This window comes from Crassostrea angulata, chromosome 2 (assembly GCF_025612915.1).
Source record: "Crassostrea angulata isolate pt1a10 chromosome 2, ASM2561291v2, whole genome shotgun sequence".
NCBI lineage: Eukaryota > Metazoa > Mollusca > Bivalvia > Ostreida > Ostreidae > Magallana > Magallana angulata.
The window spans coordinates 17,683,240-17,696,320 of NC_069112.1; the positions used below are offsets into that span (position 1 = coordinate 17,683,240).

The window sequence follows — 13,081 nt, forward strand, 5'->3', positions numbered from 1 at the left end:
TAGTTTTAAATAGCTAAGAATGTTTTGAGTAGAGGGTCGCTGAAAGGGGTAATATCGACGTTCGGTCATTTCATACTCTGATCAATTGTGAAAATGGTGTTCTATGTATTTCTTGATATTGTTCACATTTTTTTCTTTCGTTATTTAGAAAATTCTGAAGGATTACATTATTTTGTCCACGTAATAGATTTACTGACAAAGAAGATGGGTGAATAAGGCGTGTAAAATGCCCATTTGAGGAATAATTAGATACTGCAAAATTTAAATATAATTAATTCTGATACTTTTTAAATAATTAGTTAAAAACAATGTATATTTAACGTAACATCGGTTTGTAACCCTTAGATATTTTAAATACTTGCAATAGGTTGATTTAAACTGGCGTATGCGTGTCAAAAACCTCCAAATAGTGTAATTTTTATAACTTCAAAGCCTTTCCTTTCATAGAGTGGGTCTGTGCTCCATATTTTTGTCATAGTCTAAATGCGGTTATATGAAATTTAAACCGATTTTAATCAACACAAATATGGAGAGATGACCCACTATACTTTAAAAATGTCATTTTGTAGCTCAACAATGGAACGTTTTAGAAAAATGATACAAGTCCGTAAATTCGTGGCCAACGTCTCATATAGCATTTAAAGATCGCTTTTTGTTGTGAATGAAATGGCTCAGTGGTTAGAGCACCAGGCATTAGGGAACTTTATATAACTTGGGGTTTTAGTTTGTGGGTTCGATACCACCAAAACTTAAGGATTTTTAAGGTCTTCCGTTTCCAACGGAAGACCTTATTTAAGGTCTTCCGTTTCCAACGGAAGACCTTATAGTTTTCGTACTGTTTCTTATTATTTTTTTTTCCAAATTTTGTGCACGAGATTTCTCCAAAACTGTTCCACCGATTTCAACTATTTTTTCACAGAAGATGGGACTTGATGTAAACTTAATACATTTTTGAAATTTTTCCTGTCGTTGCTTCCGGTACCGATTTATCGGCCATTTTGTACATTTTTACGACCTATTTTGTGCAGAGCTGATCTCAGAAACTATTAGAGATATGACTATGAAATTTTCAGGATAGGTAGTCTATAGTTTGAAGTTGTGCACTATTATGTTGTTTTACGCCAGTGGCGCCATTTCTTGGAGCTCGCCTGGGCACGAAAATTGGGTACGAATTTTCAATCAAAATTTTCATACGTTTTGATCTTTTTATCAGTTGATATTTTCTTAAGACATATATAATAAAAGTGGTAGATAATTAAAAGTTCTTTCCACCAAAATCAAGAAAAAGGGGCTGGCCCCTTAAATTAGGGGCCAAGACACTCGTAAACTATATTACAGATAACTTAAAAAAATCAAGATTTTGTTATGCATTATAGAAGCAAAATTGTTGACCGTAACAATATTTATCAGGTAAAATAATTTCTACACCTATTTATGAGGGAATTATGGATTTTTAGGGGCCAGAGTACTTAAACTTTGACGCAATATATCTAAAGAAGGAGACATATTTTGTGAAGCATTGTAGAACAGCAAATGTCTGTATTGATAATTCTAATCGATTCCACTGATCAAAACACCAATGTCAGTCCCCATTAAGGAAGAGGGCTGGCCCCTAAATTCTTCAATCACTTGTATCTAAAAAATGGACAACAATTTTAGATGGTTAAAAGAACAAAAAATGCTTGTATTCGTGAGACCTTGTGAATGAACTCAAGAAAAGGGGGCTGGCCCCTTAAATTAAAGGCCAAGACACTCGTAAAGTCTTTAACACATACCTTAAAAACGATCAAAATTTTGTAATGTATTAAAGAAACAGAGTTATTGATGGTAACAATATCAGTTTGTAAAACTCATTGCCACACCGATTGATGACGTAATTAGGGATTTCAGGGGACTTAAATCTTAGATCTTCAATGTGCTGTGTGTGAAAATGCAAAACACTTTGTTCATCATTTTAAAGGATATTGACAATCGTATACATTATCTGAAAGGGAGTAGTTGAGAGGAAATTCTGAAATTTCAATGATATTTTAATTGTATCGTTAAAAAATTGAACGGAAGACCTACTCGTTACTCGTAACGAGATCTTATCTAGTGTTTTCGTACTGTTTCTTATTATTATTTTTTTCCACAAATTTTGTGCACGCGATTTCTCAGAAACTATTCGGCCGATTTTGACCATTTTTTCACAGATAATTGCCAGAGGTCATTATTCTAGACGTTTTTTGAAATTTTGAAATCGTCCCTTCCAGTACCGAGTTACGGCGGATTTTCTATTTTTTTACGACCTATTTTGTGCAGAGCTGATCTCAGAAACTATCAGAGATAGTTTGAAGTTGTGCACTATTATGTTGTTTTACGCCAGTGGCGCCATTTCTGTGAGCTCGCCTAGGCACGAAAAATGAGTACGAATTTTCATTCAAAATTTTCATACGTTTTGATCTGTATCTTTTTATCAGTTGATATTTTGTTAAGACATATATAACAAAAGAAGTAGATAATTAAACGTTCTTTCCAACAAAATCATGAAAAAGGGGCTGGCCCCTTATATTAGGGGCCAAGACACTCGTAAAGTCTTTTACACATACCTTAAAAACGATCAAAATTTTGTAATGCAATATAGAAGCAAAGTTGTTGATTGTAGCAATATTTATCAGGTAAAATCATTTTCACACCCATTTATGACGTAATTAGGGATTTTTAGGGGCCAAAGTACTTAAACTTTGATGCAATATATCTAAAGAAGGAGACATATTTTGTGAAGCATTGTAGAACAGCAAATGTCTGTATTGATAATTCTAATCGATTCCACTGACCAACACACCAATGTCAGACCTTGTGAATGAATTCAAGAAAAAGGGGCTGGTCCCTTAAATTAGGGGCCAAGACACTCGTAAAGCCTTTTACACATACCTTAAAAACGATCAAAATTTTGTAATGCAATATAGAAGCAAAGTTGTTGATTGTAGCAATATTTATCAGGTAAAATCATTTTCACACCCATTTATGACGTAATTAGAGATTTTAAGGGGCCAAAGTACTTAAACTTTGACGCAAAATATCTAGAGAAGGAGAAATATTTTGTTAGGCAATGTAGAAAAGAAAATGTTTGCATTGATGATTCTAATCGGATCCACTAATCAAAACTCTAAAGTATGTCCCAATTAAGGATCTAGAGGGCTGGCCCCTAAAATATTCAATCATTTGTATCTCAAAAATGAACCACAATTTTAAATGGGTGTAAGAACAACAAATGTTAGTATTCGTGAGACCTTTCGATTGAACTCAAGAAAAAGGGGCTGGCCCCTTAAATTAGGGGCCAAGACACTCGTAAACTATATTACAGATAACTTAAAAACAATCAAGATTTTGTTATGCATTATAGAAGCAAAGTTGTTGACCGTAACAATATTTATCAGGTAAAATTATTTCCACACCCATTATGACGGAATTGGGGATTTTTAGGGGCCAAAGTACTTAAACTTTGATGCAATATATCTAAAGAAGGAGACATATTTTGTGAAGCATTGTAGAACAGCAAATGTCTGTATTGATAATTCTAATCGATTCCACTGACCAACACACCAATGTCAGACCTTGTGAATGAATTCAAGAAAAAGGGGCTGGTCCCTTAAATTAGGGGCCAAGACACTCGTAAAGTCTTTTACACATACCTTAAAAACGATCAAAGTTTTGTAATGTATTATAGAAACAAAGTTATTGATCGTAACAATATCAGTTTGTAAAACTCATTGCCACACCGATTGATGACGCAATTAGGGATTTTAGGGGACTTAAATCTTAAATCTTCAATGTGCTGTATGTGAAAATGCAAAACACTTTGTTCATCATTTTAAAGGATATTGACAATCGTATACATTATCTGAAAGGGAGTAGTTGAGAGGAAATTCTGAAATTTCAATGATATTTTAATTGTATCGTTAAAAAATTGAACGGAAGACCTACTCATTACTCGTAACGAGATCTTATCTAGTTATTATTATTTTTTTTTCCAAATTTTGTGCACGCGATTTCTCGGAATCTATTCGACCGATCTCAACCATTTTTTCACAGATGTTAGGGCGTGATCTAAACTTAATACATTTTTCTTAATTTTTTCGTAGTCACTTCCGGTACCGAATTGTCGGCCATTTTGTAATTTTTGACGACCCATTTTGTGCAGCTATAAACTCGAAAAGAGATATGAATATGAAATTTTCAGGATAGGTAGACCATACTTTGGAGTTGTGCAGCATGTAGTTGTTTAATGCATGTTGCGCCATTTCTTGGAGCTCACCTGGGCACGAAAATTGGGTACGAATTTTCATTTAAAAATTTCACACGTTTTGATTTATATCTTTTTATCAGTTGATATTTTGTTAAAACATTTATAACAAAAGTGGTAGAAAATTAAAAGTTCTTTCCAACAAAATCAATAAAAAGGGGCTGGCCCTTTTATTTAGGGGCCAAGGCACTCTTAAACTCTATTACAAATAACTTAAAAACGATCAAGATTTTGTAATGCATTATAGGAGCAAAGTTGTTGATCGTAACAATATCTATTAGAAAAAATTATTGCCACACCCATTTATTACGTAATTAGGGATTTTTAGGGGCCAGAGTACTTAAACTTTGACGCAATATAACTAGAAAAGTAAAAATATTTTGTTAGACACCATAGAAGAGAAAATGTTTGAATTTATTATTTAAATCGATTCCACTTATCAAAACACGAATTTCCGTCCCCATTAAGGATCTAGATGGCTGGCCCCTAAAATAGTAAAACATTTGTATCTCAAAAATGATCAACAATTTTAAATGGGTGTAAGAACAAAAATGTAAGTATTCTTAAGACCTTTTCAAAGAAATCAATAAAAAGGGGCTGGTCCCTTAAATTAGGGGCCAAGGCACTCTTAAACTCTATTACAAATAACTTAAAAACGATCAAGATTTTGTAATGCATTATAGAAGCAAAGTTGTTGATTGTACTAATATCTATTAGAAAAAATTATTGCCACGCCCATTTATTACGTTATTAGGGATTTTTAGGGGACAGAGTACTTAAACTTTGACGCAATATAACTAGAAAAGTAAAAATATTTTGTTAGACACCATAGAAGAGAAAATGTTTGAATTTATGATTTAAATCGATTCCACTTATCAAAACACGAATTTCCGTCCCCATTAAGGATCTAGATGGCTGGCTCCTAAATTAGTAAAACATTTGTATCTCAAAAATGATCAACAATTTTAAACGGGTGTAAGAACAAAAAATGTAAGAATTCTTAAGACCTTTTCAAAGATATCAAGAAAAAGGGGCTGGTCCCTTAAATTAGGGGCCAAGGCACTCTTAAACTCTATTACAAATAACTTAAAAACGATCAAGATTTTGTAATGCATTATAGAAGCAAAGTTGTTGATCGTACTAATATCTATTAGAACAATTTTTTTGCCACGCCCATTTATTACGTAATCATGGATTTTTAGGGGCCAAAGTACTTAAACTTTGACGCAATATAACTAGAGAAGGATACATATTTTGTTAGACATCATAGAAGAAAAAATGTTTGAATTTATGATTTTAATCGATTCCACATGTCAAAACACGAATTTCTCTCCCCATTAAGGATTAAGAGGGCTGGCCCCTAAAATATGTAATCATTTGTATCTCAAAAGTGATAAACAATTTTAGATGGGTGTAAGAACAAAAAATGTTAGTATTCTTAAGACCTTTTCACAGAAATCAAGAAAAAGGGGCTTGCCCCTTTTTTTAGGGGCCAAGGCACTCGTTAACTCCATTACAAATAACTTAAAACGATGAAGATTTTGTAATACATTATAAAAGCAAAGTAGTTGATCGTACCAATATCCATTAGAAAAAATTATTGCCACGCCCATTCAATACGTTAATAAAGATTTTTAGGGGCCAAAGTACTTAAACTTTGACGCAATATATCTAGAAAAGGAAACATATTTTTTAAGCATGGTAGAAGAAAATATGTTTGCATTGATGATTCTAGTCGATTCAATTATCAAAACACTAATGTCTGTCCTCATTTAGGATCTAAAGGGCTGGCCCCTTAAATATTCAATCATTTGTATTTCAAAAATAAACAACAATTTTAGATGGATGTAAAAACAAAAAAATGTTAGTATTCGCGGGACCTTTTGAATGAACTCAAAAAAGGGGCTGGCTCTTTTAATTAGGGGGCAAAGAGACTCGTAAAGTCTCTTACAAATACTTTAAAAACGTTCAAAATGTTGTAATGCATTATAGAAGCAAAGTTGTTGATCGTAACAACATCAGTTTGTAAAACTCATTACCCAGCCATTGATGCCGTATTAAGAGATTTTAGGGGACTAAAATCTTAAATCTTTAATGTGCTGTATCCGAAAAAGCATAACTCTTTGTTAAGCATTTTAAAGAATATTGAAAATCGTATTCATTATCTGAAAGGGAGGTGTTGAGTGGAAATTCTGAAGTTTCATTGATATTTTAATGGTATCGTTTAAAAATTGAACGGAAGACCTACTCGTTACTCGTAACGAGATCGTATCTAGTTTCTTGTTCTTTTCAATACAATGTTAAACTACTTCTTTTTTTTAAATTCCAAAATAGTAATTACAACTTTAATTTTGTTTAATCGTTTGAATTTTTCTTGTGATATATGTATGGAACATATTTATTTACGCGAATGATACGACATAAGAAAAAAATAATCGGTTGTTTGTATAACATTTGTTTTTTTAACGTATGTGACTAATTTAATTTTAAATATTTTTCAACATCATCAATGTAAATAATGACAGGTTTATTTACTGTTAGTTTTTTTACATCGTATTTTCTGAAACCAATAAAAATACTTAAGTGGGAAGAAATATCAAATCCCGCAGACTACTGAACAACCGATTTTATTTTATAATCATACGGATTTTATTTCTGGTATTGATTATTGAGTTAAGGTAACTTTTTTCTTGATTTTTTATTATTTACGGCACTGATAAGAACAGTGGATATTTCTTTTGAGCAATAAATATATTTAGTAGTATTTCTTGTTAATTCTATGAATAAGTATTTTTTCCTCTGAATAATAGTATCAATTTCATTTAATTAATCAATTTAATACTTATGTACATACATGTTTCTAATATTAGTATTTCTATTATTTCTTGTTTTGTTAAAATTAATTCATACTAACAAAGTCAAAGGAAAAATCCGAGAGGACCCGAAGGAAACGAAAAGCGATCTTATAAATGCGTGTCCAAAGCGTGTGAAAAACGAGCAAGTCGTTTCGTGCAAGAATCGTTTCGTGTAAACCGTTCAGCGTTTCGTGTAAATCGTTTAGCGTTTCGGGCAAAGCGTCCAGCGTTTCGTGTAAACCGTTCAGCGTTTCGTGTAAATCATTTAGCGTTTCGGGCAAATCGTGCATCGTTTCGTGTAAACCGTTCAGCGTTTCGTATGAACCGTTTAGCGAGCGTGTAGCGAACGTGCAGCGAGCGTGTGGTGTAGTAGTACGTTTCAGGGTCTGTATCATCAGTGCATCCCATGGTCTCTTTAACAAACGGGGTATTCTTGACAGTCAGATTTTGAGACTCGGTGGAATGATTTAGGAGTTTATTGTGCACAATTAGAAGTATTTTTCATAAAATAAAATCCAGTAATTTAAAAGTTAACAAGTTATTTTTATTTTAGTGCTTGATAGAGCTCATAAAGTAGGAATATGCCGTAATAAAACAAAGAAAAAGGAAAATAAGCTACATGTACCAAAGAATTCGATTGCATTATAAAGAAGTAGTGTTTGTTAAGTGTCAAATATTTTTTTAGTTTACTTAACTTTAAAGAGAGAATAGGTTAATTTTTTTGCTATGGATGCAATATTCGTTCAAAAAATAATTTCACTATAAACCACATTTCTAATAACTGAAAAAAAAATAACTGAAATTGTAGTTGATGTTTAGGTATACAGCTGGACACTTTAGGAATGAATATGTTAATGCATTTACTTACGGAATTTTTTCAATGCAAAATACATGTTTCTTTTCCAAAGCATTTGGTAAAATAAATGCTGTTGTTTTTATTTCTATGTTAAACCATGCGAGGAAAACAAAAATAAAACTAACTAAATTCACTGTTTAGAATGTACATTTTATTTGTACTTATCCCCTCTATATCCCCTTTTTACAAAGTAGACAAAATCATTAACCATGAAAAGTTGTAAAATATCATGACACTTAAACTCCTTCATTCATATAAACATTCATGATGTGAGAATTTATCCGAAACAAATACGGTATTTGAATGCGTGCCTCTTTTTTAATAGCTATTGATACCTGAGCGCTTGCCAAACTTTGTTGCAGGTATATGGAATTTCGGCGAGCGTTCGTGGGTATCCGCTCTGTTGAACACACCCCTAGTATTAGGTGTCGGAACACGTTTTATTGTGTGTTAAACATCTTGACTGAGTTAAAAGGATTTAAATTCCAAAGTCAATCTACATACAGCATCCATGAACTAAAAAACAATAGTCCTTCTTAAACGCCTAAAAAAACTTAATATGAGCTGTATTTTTTAGAATTTTATTTAGCTGCAAAAACCTGCTAGTATGATAAGTCTGCATGTAACTTAAACTCTTATGATAAATACAATTTGAAAGAATCATTAATTTTGTCAGAAAAAAAGATTTCTCTTCTAAGGAATATATAGCAGATCAATTTTTGTACAGGACGACAATAATTCAATTTTGCTTCAATTAAAAATTACGGCTTTTTCAATAAACATATGGCTAACAGAACTTTCAAAACCATGATATATTTGCAAATCTAGTAGAAAATAACATTTTCGTAAAAAAAAAAATTTCACCTTGAAAATTGCAGCTCAGCAATATGAGCTGTATTTTTCAAAACTTTATTTTGCTGCAAAAACCTGCTAGTATGATAAGTGTGCATATAACTTCAACTTTTATGCTAAATTAAATTTGAAAAAATCAATAATTTTTGTCAAAGGAAATATTTCTCTTCTAATGAATATATAGCAAATCAGTTTTTGTACATGTTTTCAGCTACCAAATATGTGTTTGACATTTATAGACTTATAGCAGATACATAACAATCACCGGATTAACGCAGGTGAATAAATGGGCGTTTACCTGGGAGATGGTCAGTTTAGGGATAAAGAAATATTCCCTGAATATGATGATTTATACATGTCAATTATTTAGATGGTCACGCCAGTAAAATATTATTATATGTTTTATAGATAATTCCTAGTTAGTTGCAGAGAGTAGAGAGTTAGAGTTCGATAGTTGGAGGTTATGAGTCAAGATAAAAGTCGTCTGGATAAGGCGTTACGTTTTCCCTCACTGTCATATGTAGGTTAACATTAAGTTAGAATTATTAATAAGCGAGTTTTATAATTGTGATATTAACTGGAAAAGATGTGGAAAGTACTGCGTGTGTTGAGCTAATTCCCTAGTAATCGCCCGGTACGGAAAATACCCCATACGGTACAAAGCCGGCGGTTATATTTGCACGATGACACTAAGTCTTAAATATTGAGTTTTTCTCAAAGCGATTTTTTTTTCATTTTACATGCTCTTCTATATATAAAATAAGAAAAAATCTTACATTAATTATTGGTGTCACTCCTGCTTAACATAGTATGTATCCTTTAAGAAGATATCTGGTATTATAATTGACCCCAAGAGCTGCTGTCGCTCCACTTAGAACATAACCAAGTCTTTATCCAATCAAATGACTCCGATTCTCGTAAATAATTCATTCTTAATGGCGAAGAATCTTTTTCTGAAATACTAAAGAGTTTTTGATTGGTCCGTTCAATATCAAGAAGCAGTAAATGGGCGTTACTTTATATAATTTATCCCCAACACTCAAAGTTATATACAAGTAGTACAAATACAATTGTTTTATTCTTTATTAAATTTGCAATACAATTTGCACATTTTAGTTTTAAATTTCCACAGTAATTTTTGTTATCACCTTTTTGAATTATAACCTTTTTGACACATTTCGGCACAGACAAAAATACACATGCATCGTCAAGCACAGACGTATCGGAATCCAGGGTTGTCTCTGTGAGGAACGTTTTAAGAGGTTGTCATCTGTCTTTGCCATAAGAGGAGCAAGAGTGTTGCTTATTTCCTTAAGAATAGGATATTGTTACCTTTGATATTTTTGTATGGCGTTAGAACGATGACCACTTCTGCTGGCTACAGCTTTGTCATTAAAATCACTATTATATAGTGTTGTGCATAGAGTTACCCTCCCGGAGGGATTTGTAATAATGCGACCATCTAAGGAATTTCCGGCTTCCTCATAAAATTTCTTAAACATTGTAGATAATTTGTTTATTGGAATTTTTCCAGCACTGAATCGCGGGACTTTGTTTTCACCACTTGAAATGACACTTTCAATCAACGTTTTTCTGTAGAATGGACCAACGCGGGGAATCAACGATAAGTAAAATGAGAACAGTGTTTCTAAACACCGAGAATTGGACGGTTGTTCGTATTGTTGAACAATTTGATTTTCTACATTTTTATGTTTTAGCGTTCCCTGTATGTTTTTTTTGGAAACTCTAGCAGTAAATTGAATGTATTTCAATTTGTTTTCAGGGTCAGTTTTTATCTCGTATTGCTCTGCGTTTTTATGTTTTTATGCCACTCCATCCCTCCAAATCCGAATGCTTTTCCATTGTAATAGAACACAGCGTTTAAATATTCCCTCGGCCGTATTAAAAGGGAAAAACACCGGTATCACAAAAAGTTTCTTCATCTGCTTGCGTCACAGGATCGCTCCTTTTTGAAAATTTATTTTAAAAGATAATACTTGCTTGTTTCGTGCTTTTTCACCATTTAAGAAACTAAAGAAAAAAATATTAAATCTGGATGTCCACCGTTATGAATCGCCATTTTTTTAGGATAATTTACGACATTTTCTTGAAAATGGCATATTATTCCGTACTAGCCACACCTAAGTTATGATTAAAAACGTAGCTGGACTGAATATTCATTGTTTGTCTCACGCTTTATGTCCATTTTAGAAATATAAGACGAGTTAACAATTTGTTATCCGCCATTTTAAATCCCAACGTTGACCTAAGTGACCACATTTGTGGAAAGCCAGCATAATTTGTAAGACTCAGCACACATTGGATATGAATATATAGCAAATCAGTTTTTGTACAGGACAACAATAATTCTTCTTTGTTCCAATTAAGGCTTCTTAGCGACCTTTTATACAAAAATATGGCTAACAGAAATTTAAAAACTATGTTATTTTTGTCATTTTAGAAGAAAAAACATTTTAGTAAAAAAAAGAATTCAACATGAAAAATGCAGCTCATATTGCTTTAAAAGAGAATAGGTTATTTTTTTAATTTATTTTTCTTTTCTTTTTTTTTTTTTTTGGCTAAGGATAAAATATCCATAATTTTAAAGAGCAAACAGTTCCTTTTCTGAGATTTCTGACGTTTGTATCACCATGTAAAATGTATATTTTACATGTTGCGAACATTTTCTATAGCTTAGCTTGTTGGTAAATTAACGATAATTAAGAAGGCTTAATAACGTTAATTAACCAACAAGCTTAACTATAGAAAATGTTCACAACATGTAAAATATACATTTTACATGGTGATCACCATATAAAATGTATATTTTACATGTTGCAAACATTTTCTATAGTTTAGCTTGTTGGTAAATTAACGTTCTTTAATTAGTCGTCTTAATTATCGTGAAATTCCTCCTGACTGTGGTGCGATAGAATGTAAATTAATGTTTATCAAACGTCTTACTTGTAACAAAGAAATAGGACATCAAAGTAATCAAGTGTAGCTTTAGGAAATATACTTATTAGAAAGGCAGGATTGAAGGACAATGGTTTCAGCTACCAAATATGTGTTTGACATTTATAGACTTATAGCAGATACATAACAATCACCGGATTAACGCAGGTGAATAAATGGGCGTTTACCTGGGAGATGGTCAGTTTAGGGATAAAGAAATATTCCCTGAATATGATGATTTATACATGTCAATTATTTAGATGGTCACGCCAGTAAAATATTATTATATGTTTTATAGATAATTCCTAGTTAGTTGCAGAGAGTAGAGAGTTAGAGTTCGATAGTTGGAGGTTACGAGTCAAGATAAAAGTCGTCTGGATAAGGCGTTACGTTTTCCCTCACTGTCATATGTAGGTTAACATTAAGTTAGAATTATTAATAAGCGAGTTTTATAATTGTGATATTAACTGGAAAAGATGTGGAAAGTACTGCGTGTGTTGAGCTAATTCCCTAGTAATCGCCCGGTACGGAAAATACCCCATACGGTACAAAGCTGGCGGTTATATTTGCACGATGACACTAAGTCTTAAATATTGAGTTTTTCTCAAAGCGATTTTTTTTTCATTTTACATGCTCTTCTATATATAAAATAAGAAAAAAATCTTACATTAATTATTGGTGTCACTCCTGCTTAACATAGTATGTATCCTTTAAGAAGATATCTGGTATTATAATTGACCCCAAGAGCTGCTGTCGCTCCACTTAGAACATAACCAAGTCTTTATCCAATCAAATGACTCCGATTCTCGTAAATAATTCATTCTTAATGGCGAAGAATCTTTTTCTGAAATACTAAAGAGTTTTTGATTGGTCCGTTCAATATCAAGAAGCAGTAAATGGGCGTTACTTTATATAATTTATCCCCAACACTCAAAGTTATATACAAGTAGTACAAATACAATTGTTTTATTCTTTATTAAATTTGCAATACAATTTGCACATTTTAGTTTTAAATTTCCACAGCAATTTTTGTTATCACCTTTTTGAATTATAACCTTTTTGACACATTTCGGCACAGACAAAAATACACATGCATCGTCAAGCACAGACGTATCGGAATCCAGGGTTGTCTCTGTGAGGAACGTTTTAAGAGGTTGTCATCTGTCTTTGCCATAAGAGGAGCAAGAGTGTTGCTTATTTCCTTAAGAATAGGATATTGTTACCTTTGATATTTTTGTATGGCGTTAGAACGATGACCACTTCTGCTGGCTACAGCTT

At 32.3% G+C, this 13,081-nt stretch overlaps 1 protein-coding gene across 3 annotated transcripts in view; it reads right to left on the minus strand.

Annotated features, from left to right (window-relative positions):
- The window catches only part of LOC128172196 (4-galactosyl-N-acetylglucosaminide 3-alpha-L-fucosyltransferase 9-like), a 78,277-nt gene extending 65,564 nt beyond the window's left edge, over nucleotides 1-12,713 (minus strand). Inside the window, exons 1-2 of one of the 3 annotated variants that reach the window (XM_052837977.1) lie at nucleotides 12,471-12,713; nucleotides 9,625-9,809 (exon numbers count right to left, since the gene is read on the minus strand). The gene's annotated coding sequence lies outside the window, so the exon portion shown is untranslated. Of the gene's footprint in view, nucleotides 1-9,624; nucleotides 11,578-12,470 lie in introns of those variants that run through there. The other 2 variants (XM_052837979.1, XM_052837980.1) reach the window with 2 other exon arrangements.
- Between the last annotated feature and the right edge of the window lie 368 nt (nucleotides 12,714-13,081).